Raw genomic sequence first — 24,651 nt, forward strand, 5'->3', positions numbered from 1 at the left:
CGCCGCGGACGTCCTCAGGGAGATCGTCGAACATCACTCCCTGGTGGACGTCTGGCGCGACCACCACCCGGATGACGTTTCAACGTTCACTTTTGTCCGGGTGGAGGTCCATCGGTCGTGTCACTCCCGGTTGGACTGCATCTATATGTCACTCTTCCATCTTTCCCGGGCCCACTCCTCCAACATCCGGCCAGCCCCTTATTCAGGTCACCATCTAGCCACCGTGACGGCCTCTCTCTGCGCGGAGAGGCCGAGGGCCAGCCTATTGGCACTTTAATAATAGCTTGTTGGAGGATGTGGGCTTCGTGGCGTCCTTCCGGGAGTTCTGGCGTGCCTGTCCCTCGGTGCAGTGGTGGTGGGACCTGGGGAAGATGCGCGCCCGGCTCTTCTGCCGTGACTACACCCGGGTCGCCAGCCGATAGAGGGATGCGGCGATAGGGCAGTTGGAACGGGAGGTCTTAGAACTGGACAGGCATCTGGCCGCGAGCCCAGGTGATCCATCCCTCTGCGGAGTGTGCCGGGAGAAGCAGGAGGAGCTCCGGACCCTCGAGGACCATCGGGCCCGAGGTGCCTTTGTTCGATCCCGCATCCGCCTCCTTTTTGTGACTTGTCTGGAATTTAGAGGAGTCAGTGCAGGGCCAGATTACTTGACTTCCTGACTTTCCTGAATTTTAAATGTCATCGGTTATTTGCTCCAGATTTTTATTCAGTAAATTTAGCAGCTATAAATGACAGGAATATCATTGAAAACCTGAAAGTTCAGTGCTATCAGAAATGAAAAAAAAAAAAAAAACAGAAATGTGAGTCTCCTGGAACACACAAAGTATGCTATTAATATGATTCCTGCTGCAATTGCTATAGCTCTTGTTAGTCTATGCATTACTTGATCTGCAATATTCTAGTTTATTGAAGTTATGTGTTAAGAAAAATGGTTATTTAAAAATGCTCATTTAGCTTTTCTCAGATGAGTCTTCTTATATAGTGGATTTTTGAAACATCTGATCCCCTTGTCAGGATTAGCTGGACAGTTTAAATTAGCCAATGAATTTAATAATACCAAAGCAGCTCAAAGGATGAGAAGCTAAACAGATCAAGAAACAAAACCTAGTGGATGTAATAAATGCAAAGAGATGAGTAGAGCCCTTCACGGATTCAAAATTTGTATCTGCATTCGATCCGAGATCTGCAAATACAGTCCATGGATATCTGCAGATTTGCTGGGCTCTAGAGATGAGAGATGAAATACTCATTATACAGCAATGAGCTGTTTAAAATAGGAAGAAAATGAGGTCTAGAAACAGACTGAATACAATTAAAGCAGTGAAGATAAAGAGTAAGGAGCTAGATGAAGTAGGAACTGAGAGAGAGAGAGAAGGTCTTGACAAGTCCTTTGGCAAATGATCATGAACTGGCTTTAAATGCTGAAGCCTTCAAAGCCAGTTCATGATCAACTTTCAAAACATTAAGGATTGAGTGGGTTAATAGTAACCATCAGCACATTTTAGAAAGTTGTAGTGAGGTATTAGGTGAAAACATATTGAGATACTGATGAACTCGTTGAGATGTTAAAAGAAGAGTGGCAAGAACTTTAGGTAAGAAATTGCAGAAGAAGGGAGAACAAGGGATAAAAAGCACTAATGCTTATTAGATTTTTAATGGACAGTGACAAACTAGTATGAAGTAAGAATTCTGCACAAGAAATATTCTTGGAAAAGCATCTTCTTAACTAGCAATCGAGTGGCCCAAAATAAGTGGATATTTTTTTCTAGAGAGATCTTGATGGTTTAAGAAGGAAAATATGCAGGTTGTTGTTGTCTTTTCTGAAGGACATTCATAAGTAAACTAAAATGAGGAAACTTGAATGTGCGCGCGCGTGTGTGTGTGTGTAGTATCATGTGAAAGAAGAAAGGGGATATAACAATGCTTCTGCCAAACAGATGAGCCCACTTAATATAAAAAATTCTGGATATTTGTTTTACAGTATTAACAGATTTACTTGTAAATTCTCAAAAAATATATTCTGTACCCGGAGAGCAAGTGCTTCAATTTGCAAGAAGATATGCTATATTTTCCAATCCATATCACAGAAGCTGAATCCCTTCTTTAAGTGCAGAGTTCATCACAGTCGTAATTATGGAGCCATGATTGGAGTCTCCATAACGAAAAACAGAAATTCACACAGTAAAAAGTGTTTTGCTAGCCAGTGCTCATGAGTTTCATTCACAACAAACTCACTATTATACAAGAAAATCAAGTTTAAAGGACTGTTTAGGAGCTGAACTGCTGATTTTATTAGCCTGGTGGTCATGAACATTCAGTTTCTTTACCTCAAATACAGTAGGCATCCAGTAGGAATGAATTGTAAAGCTAGAGCCAACTGTTAAGAAGTTTGTGTGCCAGCTAGTCAACTTGTCATACTTCTAAAACTCACACATTAATTAGTTTTACTTTCTAATATTAATATTTGTATTACAATAGTGCCAAAAGGGCCTGACCAAATTGGGGCACCAGTATTGTATGGCTGCACATATACACAGTAAGAGACTGTCCCTGCCCTGAAGGGACAGATACAGCAAGTATTATTATCCTCACTTTACAGGTGGAGAACCAAGGCACATTCAGATCTAGTGACTTGCCCATGATCCCCTCGCCCCCTCAAAAGTCTGCAGCACAGCTGGAATTGACCCTGCTCTTCTGAGTCCCATTCTAGTGCTTTAAACACAAGCCACCCTTCATACAAAATGCCTGTCTGACTCTCTATTGCATAAGTACAGCAATGGAATAGTTGCTTGACAATGTATTGTAAAAATAATCGTGCTTTTTAAATTCTAGTTTGGCCTTGATGCTAAATATAAAGTGTTGCTGTTGTGCACAGATTTCCTGTGCATACAGGTTAATACTGTATCATGGTTGTGTTTGAACATCTTTCTTGAGTCATAGAATCACAGAAATGTATGGCTAGAACAGACATTAAGAGGTCATCTAGTCCATCCCCCTCTCTGAGACAAGACCAAGTATACCTAGACCATCCCTGACAGGCATTTGTCTGACCTATTCTTAAAAACTTCCACATCCAGGGATTCCACAATCTCCCAGTCTGTAGGTAACCTACTCCAGTGCTTAACTATCCTTATAGTTAGAAAACTCTTTCTAGTATCTAATTTAAGTCTCCCTTGTGGCAAACTCGGCTGATTACTTCAGTGGACATGGAGAACAATTGAGCACCATCCTTTTTATAACGACCTTTTACATATTTGAAAACTTATCATGTCCCTTCTCTTCTTTAGACTAAACATGCCCAATTCTTTCAACCTTTCTTCAAAGGTTATGTTTTCTAAATCTTATTTTTGTTGTTCTCTTCTGGGCTTCTTTCAATTTGTTCACATTTTCTTAAAATATGGTGGTCAAAACTGGACACAGTATTCCAGCTGAGGTCTCACCAGTGCTGACTAGAGTGGAACAATTACTTCTTGTGTCTTACCTACCACCTTTCTATTCATACATCTCATAATGACATACATTGGAAGACATAGAATCATAGAACTGGAAGGGACCTCAAGAGGTCATCTAGTCCAGTCCCCTGCCCTCAAGGCAGGACTACGTATTATCTAGACCATCCCTGACAGGTGTTTGTCCAACCTGCTCTTAAAAATCCCCAATGATGGAGATTCCACAACCTCCCACGGCAATTTATTCCAGTGCTTAACCACTCTGACAGGAAGTTTTTCCTAATGTCCAACCTAAACCGCCCTTGTTGCAATTTAAGCCCATTGCTTCTTGTCCTATCCTCAGAGGTTAAGAACAATAATTTTTCTCCCTCCTCCTTGTAACAACCTTTTATGTACTTGAAAACTGTTATGTCCCCTCTCAATCTTCTCTTTTCCAGACTAAACAAACCCAGTTTTTTTCAAACTTCCCTCATAGGTCATGTTTTCTAGATCTTTAATCATTTTGATTGCTCTTCTCTGGACTTGCTCCAGTTTGTCCACATCTTTCCTGAAATGTGGTGCCCAGAACTGGACACAATACTCCAGTTGAGGCCTAATCAGCACAGAGTAGAGCAGAAGAATTATTTCTTGTGTCTTGCTTACAATACTCCTGCTAATACATCCCAGAATAATGTTTGCTTTTTTTGCAACAATTACAGTGTTGACTCATATTGAGCTTGTGATCCACTATGACCCCCAGATCCCTTTCCGCAGTATTCATTCCTAGGCAGTCATTTCCCATGCATTAGATGACTTCTGAAGTGTATTCTATTTGACCCTATTCCAGTGGCTCTGAAACTTTTTTACTGGTGACCCCTTTCACATAGCAAATCTCTGACCCTCCCCTTATAAATTAAAAACACTTTTTTATATATTTAACATCATTATAAATGCTGGAGGCAAAGCGGGATTTGGGATGGAGGTTGACAGCTCGTGGACCCCCCCCCCCAATGTAATAACCTTGCAACCCCCTGTGGGGTCCTGACCCCCAGTTTGAGAACCCATGCCCTATTCTTGAGATGTGAATGTCTTTTATATCATTTCCTCAACAATGTGCACACAATTATTTTTAGCATGCTAGCTCAAGCAGAGTTAGAGTGAGTCTGTCTATCCATGCTGGGAATCATACCTCCCAGCTGCAGTTTAGACATACTCTTGGGGTTTGATTTTTCCTGGGTATTGAGTACCCTAACTCCAACTGATGTCAAGGCAAACTGCAGGTGCCCAATACTGCTGAAAGTCAGGCCAAGTGTCTCAAACGGAGCACCCAAAAATGGAAGACCCAGAATAAGTGACCACTTCTAAATATGTTAGCCCTCCTATTAGATTGTTCTTTCAAGTTTACTGGCATCCTGGGTTAGTACATTAGGAAGTTAAAAGTTGCATGATTAAGCTCTACATTCTGAGCTTGTAAGATCTTTCTTCAGACTTCTTCCCAAAATGATGATGGATAGACTTGTACGCTATCACTTTAGGTGCAGTTAACTTAGAGTTGCTGTTGTTGTGCATCTGTGTCGATATGAGGCAAAAGCAGCAGTTTCACCATTAGCACCAAAACATACTATATAGGAGCAGACAATAAAGAATAACATGAGACTTAAACAGCAGTTCCAACTTTTATAAGTGGATTTTGGTTTCTGTGAATGCAAACATTGGTTTTGTGTACAGAATATTACAGGACAAAGCAGTTATATCAGTATTGTGGATACTTCATCTGTGGATTTATAAAAACATTTCCCTGTGATCATAATTTAACTTCACAGTTTAATGCATGCAAATTTTTCCCATGTGTTCACAGCTTTATGTTTATGCAAGTCTTCATTTCATTTTCAAGTGTGGTATGGTAATATTACATGTCCTACACAAGTGGATGACGACAACAGCATTCATCACTCTAGTCAGTGGATGAATAAATATATCCATTACACTTAATCAGAGTTGAGGCAGGATAGAAGATTTGGTAATCAGTAGCTTAGCATGGCCTTGCAATGAACACTGTTGAACACCTTTTTCTCTTCTTAGGAAACAGGTGGTTAATGTCTGTTAGTGCTAGTGGCATATTTGAACAGATAACAGTAACTACATATTTCAGAGTCGCAGCCGTGTTAGTCTGTATCCGCAAAAAGAACAGGAGTACTTGTGGCACCTTAGAGACTTAGTCTCTAAGGTGCCACAAGTACTCCTGTTCTTTTTGAGTAACTACATAATAATTTTACATTTCTCCCATACTGTACTGATTCTTAACTTGTCAGAACTAATTAGGATTAAGTGGCCTGGTTTTCAAAGATGTTGCACACCTGCACCTCTCATTGACTTTAATGGGAATTGCTTAGCACCTTTGAAAATCAGGCCATAATATAACTTAGAGACTTAGTCTCTAAGGTGCCACAAGTACTCCTGTTCTTTTTGAGTAACTACATAATAATTTTACATTTCTCCCATACTGTACTGATTCTTAACTTGTCAGAACTAATTAGGATTAAGTGGCCTGGTTTTCAAAGATGTTGCACACCTGCACCTCTCATTGACTTTAATGGGAATTGCTTAGCACCTTTGAAAATCAGGCCATAATATAACTACCAGGCTATTCTTAGGCCTTTCATTTCCCTCAGGAAGGCCTAGAGAATCAGTTCAATTCACTAGACTTTCAAAGAGTTTGTGAGTTCAACTCAAAAGGGAAAAATCCACGCAGAGCTGATCTCCAAGCTTTCCCTTACATCAGGGCATAGATTCTGGGGGTGCTACCACATCCCTGGCTTGAAGTGGTTTTCATCATATACAGGGTTTACAGTTTTGGTTCAATGGCTCTCAGCACCCCTGCTATACAAATTGTTCCAGCACCCCTGCATTAGGGAAATCTGTGTCGGTAAACAGGGAAGCTTAGTCTACAGATTACTCCTCAGAGAAGTCTTGCTGCTTGTGACAATGCAGTTCTGGCGGAACCCAACTGAGAGTGCCAACTCAGGACAAATTGCTCAAATAGGGCAGTTACAGCCCAAGGCTGGGGTTTTTTCCACCTCTAAGGCAAACCAAACCAGCCAGACTAAGGGGACTTCGGTCTCACCCCACTGGCTAACCGCAAGTCTCACAAGCAATCTCCTTAGACACTCCAGTTTCCCAGTCTTACCACCAGTGCCACTCGTTATGGGGACAAATGGTTATGAAAACCAATACCCCAGTAAAAGAAAAAGGTTCTCCTGATACCAAAGGACCAAGCCCCAGACCCAGGTCAATATACAAATCAGATCTTACCCACAAATCACGCTGTTGCCAATCCTTTAGAATCTAAAATCTAAAGGTTTACTCATAAAAAGAAAAAGATAGAGATGAGAGTTAGAATTGGTTAAATGGAATCAATTACATACAGTAATGGCAAAGTTCTTGGTTCAGGCTTGCAGCAGCAATGGAATAAACTGCAGGTTCAAATCAAGTCTCTGGAGTACATCCCCCGCTGGGATGGGTCCTCAGTCCTTTGTTCAGAGCTTCAGTTTGTAGCAAAGTTCCTCCAGAGGTAAGAAGCAGGATTGAAGACAAGATGGAGATGAGGCATCAGCCTTATATAGTCTTTTCCAGGTGTAAGCACACCTCTTTGTTCTTACTGTGGAAAATTACAGCAAAATGGAGTCTGGAGTCACATGGGCAAGTTCCTGCATACTTTGCTTTGTCTCAAGGCATATTTGCCTTCTCTCAATGGGTCCATTGTATAGCTGATGGTCCTTAATGGGCCATCAAGCAGGCTAGGCAGAGCTAACACCAGTTTGTCTGGGATGTCACCCAGCAGCATAGCATAAGTTTGAAATACAGACAGTATAGAGCCAATATTTATAACTTCAACTACAAAATTGATACACACATATAGACAGCATAATCATAACCAGTAAACCATAACCTTGTCTTAGACACCCCATTTGACCCCCTTTATACAAGATTTGGGTGCCACTACAGGACCTTGGTTGCAACAATGGTCTATATGGTCCCAGATTATATCAATAACGTCACACTGCTCTTTCTTTTTTTTTTTTTGGACAGGCTACAATTCTCAGGCCTCTGGGAACCACTGCCTTCCAGGCCTACACGAAACATCTTAGCCTTCCTAACAAAAGGGATCACCCTGAATCCTGCTTCCTCCTTTCCATTCTTCCGTTCCCTTCATGATGAACCCTTTATGTGGGTTGGGCAGGATTGTCTCTGCTTCCATCCCCACACAGTGTTTGCAGCATCTACTCTAGTTTAGGGATGAGTAATTCCATTCCTTGCTTCACTTTGCATTAACGAGTCCTGTTCCATGGGTTGTTCACTGCTAACCAGAACTTGGCCTTATAGTCATATTTTTGGGGATCACATCTCATGTACAGCTTTGATCTAAACTGTTACTTTCAATAGCCAGGATATTAAACTGTCTCTGCTCTTTCCATAATGTTCTAAATCTAAGTTGCGCTGCCATATATGAAAAGACTTTGAGAGAGTATTTAATCTGTTTCATTTTTTTCATACCTTGCAACATAAAATCTAGATGAAAATTAAAATGAGAGAGAAATCTTTTTGTTAATTTTATGACCTAATTTCAACCTATTGGTAAGGTAAGCGGTAGATCATACTTCAGTACATATTTTAAAACATGATACCAACTGACACATCATATATCTGTCTCACATAGCAGTGCATTGCCCAAAAAGTTCAGTGCTTCTAAGTATTTGCCCAATTCCATCTTAATCTGGAATATCTACAGTAAATGGAAAGTTAAGAAAGGCCTCCCAACTTAACTAAAAACATCTGATAATAATAAAATGTAACAATGGAAGAGACATTTTCCAGTATAAAAATTCTACCATTTGAAACTTGAAAATGTTTTCTTTTCTGAGAAACAACTTCTTTCTGAACTTTGGCAGACTGAAAGCCTGAAGATTAGTAACCCAAACAGAAAAAAATGCTGTTAAAACTTATACTCTACAGGTATTTCTTATTGACTGATGTCTGAAAAAATACTACATTTTAAAGCACTTATTAAAAGAAAAAGTTCAAGCTTCATTTCAGAACTAGAATACATTATACAAATTTCTCAGTTGATAATTAAATTTTTATCTATTTACTAGTTCTTTAACTTCCTTGAAGATTTGTAGAGCAGTAATTTATGTTCATACTTTCTTTTTTTTAAAGTACCCATGTGATAATCAGCCTCTCTTTATTTTCTTATTGTAAGGACATATCCTGCTATGCAACTTTGTAGCGCTCTGGTGATGTAAAGCTCCATAATGCCTCCATAGCCCTGCCATTGGAAGTGTCCTGATATGGCTTAGAGCTGCTTTAGTTGCTCCCGTGCTACTCCACATCCCACTTCCTGAGTAGGGATTGGGTTTGGAATGGAGGAAGCGGCGTAGCCATGGCATTCCTATGTGCTGGCAATCCCCAACTGCTGGATCCTTATGAGAAGTGGCTTTCACCAGTCATTGACCTGATCCAGCTAACCCTAGGATCGGGGTGAGGCAAAGCGCTCTTTGGCTTTCTTGCGCTCTCGTGCCAAATGCAACTCAGATATAGCCCAGGATTGGACCCACACTGTTGCATATATTTGCCTAAATGATAGATCAATTCAAATCTATTTGCATAAACTGAACTGACGTGGACAATCTACATTCAGTAAGTATTCTTACAATCTGTAGTAAAATAAAGACCATTGAAAACTAGAGATCTTCTCACTAGTCACTTGATTGAGCAAATATACTATAAATTTACAGGTCAAACAGCCCTTCTTAATTTAATTATTTGAGCTTTTGCAGTTCTTAAACTAAAAGGCCAGTTATCTGCTCATGTAAATACAGTTCAAGAGAGTTCAGCTTATTAAAACCAGCAGAGAATTTGGTCCACAAGAGTTTATTCTCCAATAAACATGCTTCTCTTTATTCATGTATATTTTTACAAGTCTGTCTCATATACCCACTCCCAGTCAGTTATGTGGGGGTAGTTTTCTTATTGTCTAAATTAAGTATATTTGCCCATAATTATAATAAGCTGAGTCATGGCACCATGAGCACAATATCTTTAGAGCTACATAGAGATTTGCATCAAATATGTGTGAAAACTGTTATAGGTATTTATTGTTATAAAACATTTATATACTGCCATAAATGCCCATGGTGCTTTAAAAACACAAATAAGCCATGTTTCCTGCCACTAAGTGCTTACATTTTGAAAAAGAAGACAAATACAAGAAAAGACATAGAAGGACATGTTGGGGGAGGAAGGATGTGGGTTTTACTGAGGGGAGGGGGTAGAATGAGAAAACTGAGAACAGAAGCTTGGACACAATCTAACTTTATTTAAGTCCTATGGAAAGATTCCTATTCACTTCAGTGGAGTTGGATCAGGCCTCCTGTGAAATACTAATTCGGTGGGGGAAAGAGCATTTGGATATGGGAGGTATTGTTTTGCCTTTGTATTGGCTTATAATGGAACTTTATACCCCTTTAGAAATACTGATAGACCAATACGAAGCTTTAAACACGTTTCGGCTGCTATTCTACTAAATTGCTATTCTAATTGAATGAGTCATCCCATGCTTGTCAGCAGTGCACGATTGTATTACAAAGTTGTAAAGTGGAAGTGGCAAAAGTATTGCATTATTAATTGTGAGTGTACGCGTGTCATCTGGCTTGTTTGAGTCTGAGTGAAGAGTCACTTTATGCTCTCTAGTCTTTACTTTACAATTATTTTCAATATTAGTAAATAGAGGACTTTGGACTACTATTGGAAAATCCAAGAAAATTGTAAAGCTCAAATTGTCTTTTAGCAGAAGGATGTTTCTGAGGAAAAGTTACTCAAATTCAAACATAGTACTGTGTGAAGCTACTGGGAGTTTTGCTTTAGTAGAAAATGCAGATTTAGGGCCACTGTTTGGATTTAAACACTTGTCTGTATTTTTGCAACCCAAATGTTGCAGCATTGCACTAGTGCATGAAAACCAGAAAGGTAAACTGACAAGTACAACATAGAAAGTGAAAATAATTAGCTTGTTTTTGTTGTTGAAGTTGGGGGAAAAAAAGTGAAAAGTGAATAAAGTATAAATGACGAACAATTATATTGCATTTTAAAATGTCTTTCAGTTTTCATAATTTTGTCAGTGAGCAGTAACGTGTTTGTCTCTTTAATTTATTATTTTAGCTTACCTCACTTTAAATTGAAGTTTAATCATGGGATTAAAAGTTCTTTAAATTTGGTCCATTTTAAATTCTTGAATTTAAGAATGTCTCTTCCTTTACCACTAGTTAGGCTGCATTTAGAAAGCTATCATTAATAGCTACCATTCTGTAGAGAAGAACTGTCCAGATGTCTGTCTTAGCATGTAGTGAGATTGAACAGGTCTCTTATGGGGTAAAAGCAGATCAGTAACATATTGTTCTGAAGCTTGGAAAAAACTCCATTTTAGAGGGGAAATCTGGTTTCGTCCACTTCAGAGTAATAGGTTAGGGTATTGCAAAGGTGACATGTTAGCTCTTCATAGACACAATTTGGTGGATTCAGAATTGCTGCCCCTTTTTACCTTCTGTCCTACTTCCTGGTGAATATCAGCAGTGGTCCTGGAGTCCCACTGAAGACTTTACATGAGCCTAATTGATACACACTGGTAGATCCTGTTAGAGCATTGAGGCCAATGGTTGTAAAATGAGGAAAATGTCTTTATTCCTATCAGCAGAAAGGGTGTTGTGAATAAAAACACTGACTGCTGTTTCTAGTGAACTATGCATTGAAACCAACAGAATGTCAGGATAATCCAGATATGGTAGGCATCTTGGGGAATGTTCCTCTTCTAGCTGGACATGAGACTTTGGCAGTTGTGAAATAGTTAAGTCCCTTTATTTTATTTTTTTTTCATGAAGTTAATGACTGAGTGCAGCTGCAGGACTGTGTGTTTTAAAGGGTTTCTACATTTTTTAAAAACGTATATTTTCTCTAATTTGAGCAGGATTTGCTATTGAAATAACTTCAGTTTTTCTCTCTCTCTCTTTTTTTTTTCTTTAAAAAGTTTGGGTGAATTTTGAAGGAATTCTCACATTGGTTAGAGCCAGGCGTAGAGTGAAGTTGGTCTGTATGGCACATGTTAATTCACCTCAGTCCTAACCCACAACACCTCTGATATTTTAGTGTAATGCCTTACTTGAATAGAGGCTCCCAGTCATGCCTAACAGTGCCAAACTGTAAGCTGACTGATATGGCCAAATAGTGACTCAGATGTAAACATCAAATTCAGTTTTCACTTTTGACCTAGCAAGGATTTGAATACAGGTCACCAGTGGTAAAAAAAACTTCGAACCACTGGTCCACCTAGCAGGAAAATTTGAATAAACTACATACCGTTGCTTTTGTGGGGTTTTGCAGCTACGGGGGCGAAATGCAGGTTTAAAGTAATTGTCCTGACTGCTGCTTTACACCTGAATAATTGAAAAATGTCCCAATGTGAATTTCTAGGTTCAGAGATTCTACGAATAATAAGTGTTAGGGTGTTCGCTTAGAGGTACTGATTCTGAACACTCTTACTCAAATGTGTAGTCTTTAATTAAATAAGTAGCTATGCTGTCTTCAGTGGGACTACTGACGTGAATAAAGATTTGGAGGATGGCTTTATAGCTGGGATTTCTAGATTCTGTCTTCAGTATTCCAGGTGCTCATTCTTTGTGCAGTCCTTAAAATTCTGCCTTGCCTATTGGGGATTTCCAGTCTTGGAGGGTGAATTCCACTGAATAGTATATTGAGTTCCTAAAAAACCCCTAACTCTCTCCCTGCAGAATAGGTGGAATTTTAAGTCTCCTGGATTAAATACATGGTCCAAAGGAAAGATTCCCACCCTCAACCCCCAGGGGCATAGCTAAGGCATTGCCCTGTTCACTATTTGGAATATCAAGTAATTCAAGGTTATAATGAACATTGGTCTGATTGTGCAGGGGCTGTGTTTTGCTAAGCAGTATCTTATTTTCTTAGGGGCAAATCTTGGCTTGTGACCCAAGCCTGAATTACAGGTTTTTGTGCAGGGTAGGAAGGTTCAGCAGGGGTCAAGGAATGGAGGAATCCATTGCCATGGCATAGCAGCAGGGCAATTGTGCAGCTCTTAGTGCACAATCAGGGTTACAGTGGATTACGTTGCTGCTATCTCCCACCCTTCAATGTGATTTGGTTGGTAGTCTGGCACATCTTATCAGTGGAGCTGATTTGAATTTATTCTGGTGTAGCACTGCAAAATCTGACTCATGTAGCTTTACAGACTTTTTAGCAGAAATTTATTTGAATACATTGGTGGAGTGTTTCCTTTCCAATATGTAGAAAAGAAATGGTGACAAAGGATAAAGCTTACCTTGAAAAAATATAGCCTGGGTCTATATTATCTCTCCTGTTGAGACCTCCATAGTAGGGATCCCCATTAAAGGAAGGTCTGGAGCAGGTGCAGCCAGGGAGATTCCTTAGTGGCGTAGTTTTGCTGCCAAGGATATCTGGGGACCATTGGGAGCCAGGACCAGTGCATAGGCACAAATTCTGTGCAAATGGCCTTGCCCTCCCTCTGATCTCTCTATGGGCAGGGAGACTTCACGCCCCAGACAGAATGTGGTTTTTGTTATTATATATTACGTGCATTGCAGTAGCTGGGGAGACCCAGTGTGGGCCAGAACCCCAGTGTGCTAGGCACAGTACAAGCACAGAACAAAAAAACAGTTCCTGCCCCAAAGAGTTTACAATCTAAGTTTAAGACGAGATAATCAGTGGACACAGACAGACCCATGGGGAAGCACAAGGAAACAATTACACAGTATTGGTCAGCATGATAGGCAGTGGTCCCCACACATCAAATCCTTAACCTTAGAGTGATATGTAGGAACTCTGGCATAGGGGAACTTTGCAGAGATTTTCTTCTCCTATTTCATATTCCCCTAGGGGTTTACTGTGGGTGGGTGGGTGTAAGGGGTGTGTTGGTGTTGGCGGTAATCAAGCCCTGAGCTTGTTTTAGCATACCTTTTCTAGTGTGTTAGCTTATGAATTCAGTGTTCACTCAGTGTATCTTGATTATAATGCAAGACTTAATTCAGACATACAAAGTATATAGGCGCAATTATAAAATGATAGCAGGAGTAGGATGAAGGATGTAAACTTGGAAAAAAAAAATTAAAGTTCTTGCTGGAGCCAGGATTTGGAGAATGTTCTTTTCCAAGGATAGAGACTTTGATTCCAAGCGTGAAACACTTTAGCACTCATTTAATGATACTGCAGTTCCATATGGCAAACGTTTCTTCAAGCAGTTATTTCTTTCCCTTATTTCATCATTCATGATTTTTAGTTGGTCTCAAGAGCAAATATTTGTTTACATTTCTCTGCTTTTATTTATATCTTCACGTTTAGAAAAAGTTATATATTTTAAATGTTAGTTTTATATGTAGAAATTTGGAAGTGTGTATTTTTGTTCCAAAACTACGCCAAGCTCAAACTAATAAACGCAACAAAATTTTATTTTTTTTCTTGACACTGTGCCAAAGTTTTCCTCATATACATAGGTGTTTAGGACTTAATTATTTTTAATTTAAAAAATGAGCTTTCTGATCTGCAGATGATATTTTGAAAATTGTAATATCCTTCGTCTACTTAAAGCTGACATAATATCAATTATGCTAAAATGGATGTGCAAACCCTGGAATGTTATTTTTGGAAAACAGTTACCTTCTTAGTTCCAGCAAAAGGAAAATAAGAATGTGCTTTGAATGAACCTGACAGCAGTGTGGTAGAAACTGGAATTCTGCTAAAATCTATAAAGCCCACATATACTGCTGCATTAAACATGTTTTTTCTTTAAATTAAAGTTTTCTCTCCCCTGTTTTAATTGCAGTACATGTGCTAAATTGCCTAATCAATCCCAGACATCCATTTGTGTGATGGAAAATATTGCATCATAGAATACAGTCAGAAACTGTCATGTGGGATTGCTAGACTGGTAGTAAATCTAAGCTGTAAAATGAAAATTGTCAGCTGTATGGAGGAGTTTATGCCTTTGGAATAGATTTGTTATATATTTAAAAATGTTTCAGTTGATTTAGCCTTTTTAGATATTACAGATCAATATAAAACTTTGACTTTTTTGTTTCAAATAGTATTTTACAGAACTCAAGTGATTTTTCTGGACTTAGCTGAGTTTTTCAGTGTTCAGAATGTTGGTTTAAAAATGCTTTGTATTAATTGTCTTTTTTATCTGTATCACAAACTTAACTGCATTGAATGTTTAAATTAAGAGTTTAGCATGTGGAATTGCTGAAAATCAGCAAATCCTAAAAAGGGAGACTTATTATTCAAGCTTTGGTTTATATAAAGTTCTTAGTCTAAATAGTTGTACTGCTCAGACTTTTTTTTTTCCAAGAGAAATTAATAGCCCTGCCAAGTCCCTCTTTTTCCTAGAGACTAGCTCTTATTTTCAGCCAACAATCTTTTCTCTCCAATTTGTTGGATATCACCTTTTGAAAAAATGCTTTTTATTTATATCAGGCCTAAATCAGTACAATCCATCAAACTTCTTGTTCTAAATCTTTGAAACCTCCCTCATGGCACCTCCTCAATGTTTATAGCTCAGTCTTACTGCAAAAAAAAAAAAAAAAAAGGCTTTCTGTATTAGAGTAATTAAAATATCGAAGGAAAAACCATTTTAGATAATCTTTAATAAAATAAACCTTGTTCCTTTCTAATGTTTAAACTTGTTTTTGCATACTGCAGTTTGATCTGCAGATCGTGAACTCAGGCTGTACATGAAGGAGAATATTTGCATATGCATACATTTCAGATTCATTGTCTAACTTCAGTTACAAATGTATATCATCAACCCCTTCTCTGTTGCTCAGATGAAAAATTTTAGCAAGGCCAGGCTCAGTTTCCTCAGTTTTTAATATGAACATAAAATTCCTGGTTAAGTTGTCAACCATCCCCAAATCCATAGAACAGTCCCAAATTCTGGTGGTTCATTCCTTGGCCTGCTGACCTTGCTTGCAGTGCAGTTGAGTTATGAATTTATTTCACACGTTGTTGTGATGTTATGACACTACAGGATGACTGAGTACAGTGGTATGCAACACATATCACAATGGAGTTAAATTAACTGACTGGTGAAGAGAGTCCCTGTGTTGCCAGCACAGGTGTGCTCGAGGACAGCAACAGTGGGTTCATTGCCCGGTGTGCTTCGCGCCAATAAAGACACCAGGGGGAGAAGCAAACGAAGTTTATTTGGGATCCCAAAGCGGTGCAAGGAGACTGGCAAGTCTCAAATCAAGCACATTAACAGGAACAGTTTTTCTTCTTTTATACATTTTGCAGTTAAGCCTCACCCCCCCCTTCCCCTCTAGCCCTCCCTTTCTCCCCCCCCCCATTCCTCCCTCTACCCCTCCCGTCCCTGGTAATAGTTAAGTCATTCTTGGCAACTATAAACCTAGCTTGTTAGTAACTTCTTTAAACCGTTATCTTGTCCTTTTTCCCTTCAGCCAGAAACATGCAGCCTCATTATTACCGCTTGAGCAGGGGGTTGCACACAGATAACTGGTTGCTTACATATTCCAATTGCACCTGGCTTTTGAGGTTGATTAGAGTTTAAACATGGAAGGATAGAGTTTGGTTCACTTAGGTCTAGTGCAGGAAGGCTTCATTGACACTTAGTGGCCTTCCACCCTCCCGAGTTACCTAGGGTGAGGCCTAGTGACGTCAACACCTGTCTACTGCAAAATCCCTTCTATATCACTGAGCAGGTTTTGTGTTTGCAGGCAGCTGTGTACAGAGACCTCTGCCCCCTTGACTTCTGTGGAGTTAGGTTACACACTGGCTCCATACCTTAACATAGGGAGGAGTGATGGGGTAGGTTGAGGAATGGGAGCTACTGCATCCCACGTAGGGTTTACTGTAGGACAGCAACTGATACTTTAGCATGTAATAACAGTCAGGTGGGGTCTGCATCCCACAGCCTCTTCACTGTATTTTCTTTTCCCAAGCATGGATTTCATCCTTCCACTCTGCCAATATGGATTTAACTCCCAACACAGTGCGTGGTAGTACCTGGACTCTGTGAGGGAAGTGAATTTCACCCATGTGATTACTTGTCCTGTGGAATAAAATAAGTGTGAGCCCTAATGGTGAGCCTGGTGTTCCAGTGTAGCGTTCTGCCACCCTTAAGTCCAGTCTAATTTCTGGATGCTCCAAGCATCTATTGGTTATCTAATGGCACTCATGTGTGGGAGTGAGCTCTTGGGAGGTCGTTGGAGTCTTTGGTACAATTCTGTCTCCAAAATGAAGGGAGGGTTGAGATTATTTCCTTGCTCATCCCCTTCCTGGCTACTCCTAAATCATGCCTGTCAGTCAGGATTTATATCTGGGGATTATTAAAGTACTTTTGAAGGGCAAATTTGATTTAGATTTGGAATGGAACAGTTTGTACCAAATGATAGGATTTTTTTTTTTTTTTAATCTGGGGCACAGGGGGAGGAGGGGTGGCGGCGATGTCTCAGAGTCCCTATACAAGGCCTTAATTCCATTTTTGTATTGTATAAACTGAATACCATGCTTAATATTCTTAGTAAATCTTCAGAAATAAAAGTGTAAACATTCACAGCAAAGTACAGTTAAATATGTTTTGTCAAGCCAGGCTACCTCCCTCTTTAGTTATTTTTATAAGAAAGTGATTTTGTTTAAATAAGAGACAAAGTTAGAGAATCTGCAGTCCCTCAGTAATCATCTCTATAGCACAGATACACCCTGTTTACCAGGGTTCTCACAAGCTTAGGCCCTAAATCCACAATCCACTTCACGGGGTTTGGATCTCTGTGCCCTATGGGGCCCTGTTAGCATCAATGATCTCTGTGTCGATTCTGGGATCTGCCAAAGAAGGGTCAGTTGCAGGTTCGGATCTATGTGGGAACAGCTTTTTATTAAAATATTGTCAGCACGTCCCTGCCGAGAAGAGGGCTCCATGCTTAGGTTCCCCCCAAATAACTTCTAATAGAGACTGTGTAAATCCGTGGGGTGTCATTTGTTTACTCTTTCACCTCCTCTTTCCTCCCTCCATCTTGCTGAGGCCGGCAGATGTTTCTTTGTGGCTATTTGGAGGGAACTGACCATAATTACTGGACAGCAGCAGTTAAACTGGAGAACTCATTGCCAGAAGAGGTGTCATTGCAACCAAGAGCTTAACAAAATTCAAAAAGGATAGGTGTATCTCCATATTAATATCCAATCTCATAGAACTGGAAGGGACCCTGAAAGGTCATTGAGTCCAGCCCCCTGCCTTCACTAGCAAGACCAAGTACTGATTTTGCCCCAGATCCCTAGGTGGTCCCCTCAAGGATTGAGCTTACAACCCTGTGTTTAGCAGGCCAATGCTCAAACCACTGAGCTATCCCTCCCCCCAAATCCATATTGATATGGATATCAAAATATCCAGAGTTGTCATAATTAATTACAGCAAATTTTGAAAGGGATATTAAACCTTATGCTTCAGTGCTTAAGCCAATCTCTTCCTATTAAGTCCCCCTCATTAGGTCTCATCATGGTCTCTATCAGCCTACTGCAGGGTTCTATATCTTCTTCTGCTGCATCTGGTACTGGCCACTGTCAGAGACAGGATATTGGACTAGATGGATCTCAGGTCTTATCCAGTACAGCAATTCCTATGTTCCCCACCATTAGAACAGACTTTTGTGTCAAACAGGTTTATTTAAACCATACATAGCACAGAACTGATTATTTTTAAAATCAAATAAAAAAATTCTTAGAAAAATATCCATACATCTGTATATATAGTCTCATTGGGTATGTCTACAGAACAAAGAAAAACCCACGGCTGGCCAGTATCAGCCTGCTCAGGCTGTGGAGGTGTTCCATTGCTGTGTGGACTTCCGGGCTCAGGGTGTAGCCGGGGCTCTAGCCCGGAAGTCTACACAGCAATGAAAGAGCCTGCAAGCCCAAGTCGGCTAGCATGGGCCAGCTGTGGGTGTTTAGTTGCTGTGTAGACATCCCCATTGAGTTAATGCAGAATGCACTTAAAGAACAGTACTGCTGTTCGTAATTTCAAAACAAATTTATAAGTACTGTATGCTACTTCCATTTTCTCCATTCTGATGCTTTCTATGCCAAGAAAAAAGTGGTTCTTTTGTTTTTAAATTTACATTTTATTAATAATTTTAATCATTACAGAAGTTTTGTCAGTCTTCAAGTCACAATACATACTGAACTCAGACAGTTTTCTGAGACAAAGAAAACCATGAATAATATACATGCTAGAAGTATATCACCTTCTCTCACCAGGGCATTTAGACTTTCTAAGTAGCAAATAATTTATAGCATATGTTCCATCAGTGCTCTCTGGCAGAATTGTTCCAGTAGCAATACTGAAAAAGGAACAAATGAAGAAACACCTAACAGTAAGACAGGAAAACCCACATGGAAAATCTGATTAATGGTTTTGTAGACTTTTAGGCTAAAAGGGACCATTATGATGATTTAGTCTGACCTCCTGCATAACACGGGCCATAGAACCTCACCCAATAATTTCTGCATCAAGCACATAACTTTTGTTGAGCTATAGCACATCTTTTAGAAAGACACCCAGCCCTGATTTAAAAACTTCAAGTGATGGATAATCCATTGCCTCCCTTTGTGTGTTATTCCAATGTTTTATTACCCTCACTTAAACATTTGTGCTTTGTTTTTAGTTGGAATTTTTTGTCTAACTTCAGCTTTCCACTGTTGGATCTTGTTTATGCATTTTTCTGTTAAATTAAAGAGCCATCTATTAGAAATCTCTTCTTCATGTAGACACTTGTAGTCCATGATCCAATAATCTCTTGACCCCCTTTAGGATAAATTAAATAGATTGTTTCTATAGTCTCTCACTATAAGGCATGTTTTCCAGGCTTTAAATCCTTCTTGTAGCTCTTGTCTGAACATTTTCCAATTTTTCAACATCCATTTTGAAGTGTGGGCACTGGAATTGAACACAGTATTCCAGTAGTGGTCTTGTTAATGCAGTATTCAAAGGCAATACTACCTTCCTTCTCCTATCTGATATTCCCCTGACTATGTATCTAAGAATGGCATTCCCCCACTTAGCTACAGAATTGCATTGAGTGCACATGCTCAGTTGGTTATCTACTATTATCACTAAGTCTTTTTCAGTGTCACTGCAATTCTAGAATGAAGTTAATTATTTTACATGTAATTTGGAGTCTAATTAGAATCTGGTGAGACCTGACCGCCACTGCGGGCCCTATAGATGCTAGCATGATATCTAATGCTTGTGCCCTAGTATCCCAGTGATATGGCAGAACAGCAGCTTCTTGCCAACAGAGAACTCTCTGGTTATAATAACTTAAGTTCTATAGTGATTTGGGCTGTCTCCTCCAGGTTTCTAAATACATTACTCCCCTAATATTATCCCCCCTCCTCTCACCTAATACATGCACCCAGTCTCTCTGTGTTCTGGTCATATTCCCTATCTCCTTCCCCAAACTCCTCTATGGGAATGAACCCTCCTTAGCTTTGATGTTTGAGCAGTGTGGAGTAGGTGAGAGGATTTACATACTGAACCTTTAGGTCTTTTACGAGAGAAGCGGTCTCCTGATTTATTTGAATAAGCCATGAGTTTAGCAAAATTAAATATTACTCCATGCTAGTGTTTGGGGGGGGGGGGGAAGACACTCCTGAGGAGAACACAAATTTTTACATAGCAAAGCTTGTAATTATACTTCTGTCCATATTATAGTTGGTCCACATTATCCAATGTGTCCTCTTTAGTACCCCAAAGTAAACTTTTTAAAGTGACATACATACCAGATATCAGAGGGGTAGCCGTGTTAGTCTGAATCTGTAAAAAGCAACAGAGGGTCCTGTGGCACCTTTGAGACTAACAGAAGTACTGGGAGCATAAGCTTTCGTGGGTAAGAACCTCACTTCTTCAGATACATACCAGACAGCACCAGCCCCCGACCATGCTAATCTGTATAGGGGTGCTGCAACAAGTTATGACAGTAAGATGTAGCAGACCTGATGAGAACTAGCTTTCAAAATTTTTTGAGACATTAGGGTCCTTAGACTCCACAAACCAAATATCCAAATGCTCAGGCTTTAGTTAGGTGGAAGGAATTTTACCCTATATTTGGTTATCTGAACTGTTTCCATTGTGCAATGGTAACCCACTGCTCAGTGTGTTATATATCCTCCTTTTAGTAACTTGTCCACAGAGGATATGAGTCTATTGCAGCTACAAGAATTACTCATTTATCTTGACTGATAGAAATTCATGCTGTTAATGTTGCAGTTTCCAGATTCCGTCTTTGCTGATGAGCCAGCGTGGCAGTTGTTACACAGGAATTAATCTCTTAGCAGCAATGACCCTTAAAATACTCCTGAACCTCTGGTATGATGTCAGAGCATCTCTTGCTTGATATCCTCAATGATGGCAATACTTTTGTCAAGGCTCCTTCCCCACTCTGAACTTTAGGATACAGATGTGGGGGCCTGCATGAAAACTTCTAAGCTTAACTACCAGCTTAGATCTGGTCCGCTGCCACCACTCCCGATGTGCTAATTCCCTTCCCTGGGTAGCCTTGAGAGACTCTTCACCAATTCTCTGGTGAATACAGATCCAAACCCCTTGGATCTTAAAACAAGGAGAAATTAACCATCCCCCCTCCGTTCTCCCACCAACTCTTGGTGGATCAAGATCCAACCCCCTTGGATCTAAAAACAAGGAAAAATCAATCAGGTTCTTAAAAAGAAGGCTTTTAATTAAAGAAAAAGGTAAAAATCATCTCTGTAAATCAGGATGGAAAATAACTTTACAGGGTAATCAAACTTAAAGAGCCTAGAGGACCCCCCTCTAGCCTTAGGTTCAAAGTTACAGCAAACAGAGGTAAACACCCTAGTAAAAGGTACATTTACAAGTTGAGAAAACAAAGATAAAACTAACTCGCCTTGCCTGGCTGTTTACTTACAAGTTTGAAATATGAGAGACTTGTTCAGAAAGATTTGGAGAGCATGGATTGATGTCTGGTCCTTCTCAGTCCCAAGAGCGAACAACACCAAAAAAAGAGCACAAACAAAAGCCTTCCCCCCACCAAGATTTGAAAGTATCTTGTCCCCTTATTGGTCCTTTGGGTCAGGTGTCAGCCAGCTTACCTGAGCTTCTTAACCCTTTACAGGTAAAAGGATTTTGGAGTCTCTGGCCAGGAGGGATTTCATAGTATTGTACACAGGAGGGCTGTTGCCCTTCCCTTTATAGTTATGACAACTTTGCATGTAATACAACCCCATTCTGTTTTCACCTCATCACAGAGTGCTTGTCGCTTAGGGCACTCCAATAGTCTATGATTCAGTTTAATTATGTAAGGCATATTTTTCCACGTAGGGTGGCTCATAGATCTTCCTTTTAATTATTTTCCACCCATGCCCTTTTAAGACAACTTTTCAGCTCCACATGTTTCTGAATCTGGTTGGTGTGGAGTTCTGATCGTTCGGAAGTCTCAGAAAGGATTTAACCTTATCACTCCTGGTCATTCCTGTCATTACCCGACCTGATGCAAAGCAATGCGTAGGCTGCTGACAGTCAGAACACAAGCACGCATTAACTTGGCTTTTGATGCAGACATGAGTACCCATTTAGGAGTAGGCTATACCTCTTTCTTTAAACTCTGGGACTACTGCACTGGAGGAGGGGAGAGGGTAAAGTGGATTCTAGCCGGGGTATCTCTCCCTCCAACATCCCCTGCATCCAGAACTGTTCCAGGGCAGATCCCCACTACTCTGGAGGCACTTGGACCGAGGTGGTGCCTCCCTCCATTGGGTCTTGGGGGAAAACTGCAGAGAGGAGCCAGCCTGGGCCTCCAGCCAGTAGCAACAAGATCAGCCAAAGCAGAGATCTCTGGACAGTCAGAGAACGTTTTGGGCAATTTTGACTGTACTTTTTGTGCCCTGTTCTGATTGGCTGTTTGTTCCAACTCTCTACCACCTCCTTCTTCACAGTCCATTCACCACAGCTTCACTCTATACCTGCCTCTCTTACCCTCTAGACTCTGCCCAATCCCCCTTCCTTTCCCTTTTCTTTCCATTTAGCTTATCCCCTCCTAGGTTAAACAGAACCAGAACAAAAACCAGAACTGCCATGATGTTTGCTGCCATCACAGAGTGCACACTCCTTCCCCCACCCTGCATGTCTCTTCTCTGTTTACATTGTAAGCTCTTTAGAACAGTGACCATTTACTGCTCTGTGTTTGTACAGTGCCTAGCACAAGGAGGCCTTGCTCCTATGGCCATTAGGCACTATAATTATAAACGGGATTAATAATGATTTTCCCTCATTTAAAAAATAATAAATGCAGTTCTGGTCATCATTTGTATAATTAATATTAGCGGTATTTACAATTGGATATTCGAATGGAAGTCTGCTCACTGAAGTAATAGTATTAAAACCTCTTGCCGTGTATATGAAGAACATTGGCTTCATGTGCCAGGGAGAATATATATTTTTATAGCTGATAGTAAGTAATTAATTGCAATACCAGTCTTTGTTAAAGAGCATGTTATTTTCCACTGGTGAAATCCTGACTCCATTGAAGTTAATGGCAAAACTCCCATTGACTTTAATGGGGCCAGGATTTTACCGTCTTTACATTCTTATTTTCTGAACAATTCTGTTTTTCTTCTGATAGCATTTGTATTTTCTCAAAGTAACCTGACTATCGACAGTGATTTGAAAGCTGAAAGCAATGTACCATATGATATTCCCCTCAAGCTGCATGACACCTGCACAAACTTTCATGAAGGGAGTGCACAATGGTAACATATGATAGAGCTCTTTCCTAATCCTTAGCCTTTAATTAAAATTCAGGCAAGATTCACAATGAGTTCATGGTACTGAAATCCCTAATGGGATTATGGAATTTGTTAATATTTCAGATATTAGTCGTTCCTGAATGAGTTTGTTGTGTGACAAGGTCATTGTCTTCTCTTATCATTCATCAATGAGAGATATAATTTCTGTACATTTTTAAGAAAATGCAACAGCCATTGGTTTGACAGGGAAGAACCCTGGCCCTCAGTGAAACTGAAACCGTTGTGGAGCTGATACTATAGCACTTCCTTTAGATAATGTAGGTACTGTAGCAAAAAATATTGCTCTGTGTATTTGAGTATTGAAGAGAAGGCGGAGAAAGCACAAAAGCCTTAATATTTCCGTATAGTTATTCACTTGAGACTATCTAGGTGGATGGAAATCCTCCAACATTACAGACGTTTTTCTTAATAATTTAGGCCCTGATTCTGCAAAGACTTACGCACACATTTAACTTTATGCACTGTGAATACATGCAGTGAAGTGAATGGGGCTAATCACAATGTAAACCATATGGGCCCGATCCTTGGTGCGAAGGAAATGTAAAGTCATCATAAGTGGGCAGCTGAGATTACCTCTGTGGGGGAATCCTGGGCTGGCATAATCAGCTGGCACCCTCTTTCAGCAGCAAAGCCTACGGGATGTGCCACAGGAGGAGTGTGTATGGACGAATTACTGTTGCTTTCTTTTGATCTGGAATGACTCCTACAGGTTTGTTGTAAATCAACATAAATTTGAACAGTCCTGAAGCAGCTCTGATTTACATTGAGTGCTACAAGGATAAGGGGAATGCAAGGATGCCTTTGAGCCACATTTCCTCCACTCCTCAGTCCTGCACTCAGCACAGCTCAGCCGTACCTGAGGATGTGTATGCTTTTACTTGTTAAATGTAAAGTACAATGAAGATCAGTAGTAAACTAAAATAATCTCAAAATGAAATGTGCCATGGCTTAATTTCTAGAAAAATCCAAAATAATACAGGGTAGATATTATGGGGAAAATATCCCAATTGACCATTGCTGTATGAAAAAGGAAACATTCTATCGTGGAGGAGTATGCTAGTTGCTAAATTATATATCTGGCTGTGATAGATCATATAAATATTGAATTCTTATCCATAAATCACAAATTGTGAAGACATGGTTATGCAAATCATAACAAACAAGTGGGATTTAAAATGGAGGGGTTACGCTTTCTTTACTAAATGTTGTAATCCACCAACTTGATGTGACATCTGTAATTGCATATTTGCAAATGCTTGTTTTTTCCACTAGTTCA

General features: G+C 39.9%; 1 protein-coding gene across 1 annotated transcript in view; it reads left to right on the plus strand.

The window, feature by feature from the left end:
• The window catches only part of FBN2 (fibrillin 2), a 268,195-nt gene that overhangs the window by 27,134 nt on the left and 216,410 nt on the right, over positions 1 to 24,651 (plus strand). The window lies entirely within an intron of this gene.

Source organism: Malaclemys terrapin, chromosome 6 (assembly GCF_027887155.1).
Source record: "Malaclemys terrapin pileata isolate rMalTer1 chromosome 6, rMalTer1.hap1, whole genome shotgun sequence".
NCBI lineage: Eukaryota > Metazoa > Chordata > Testudines > Emydidae > Malaclemys > Malaclemys terrapin.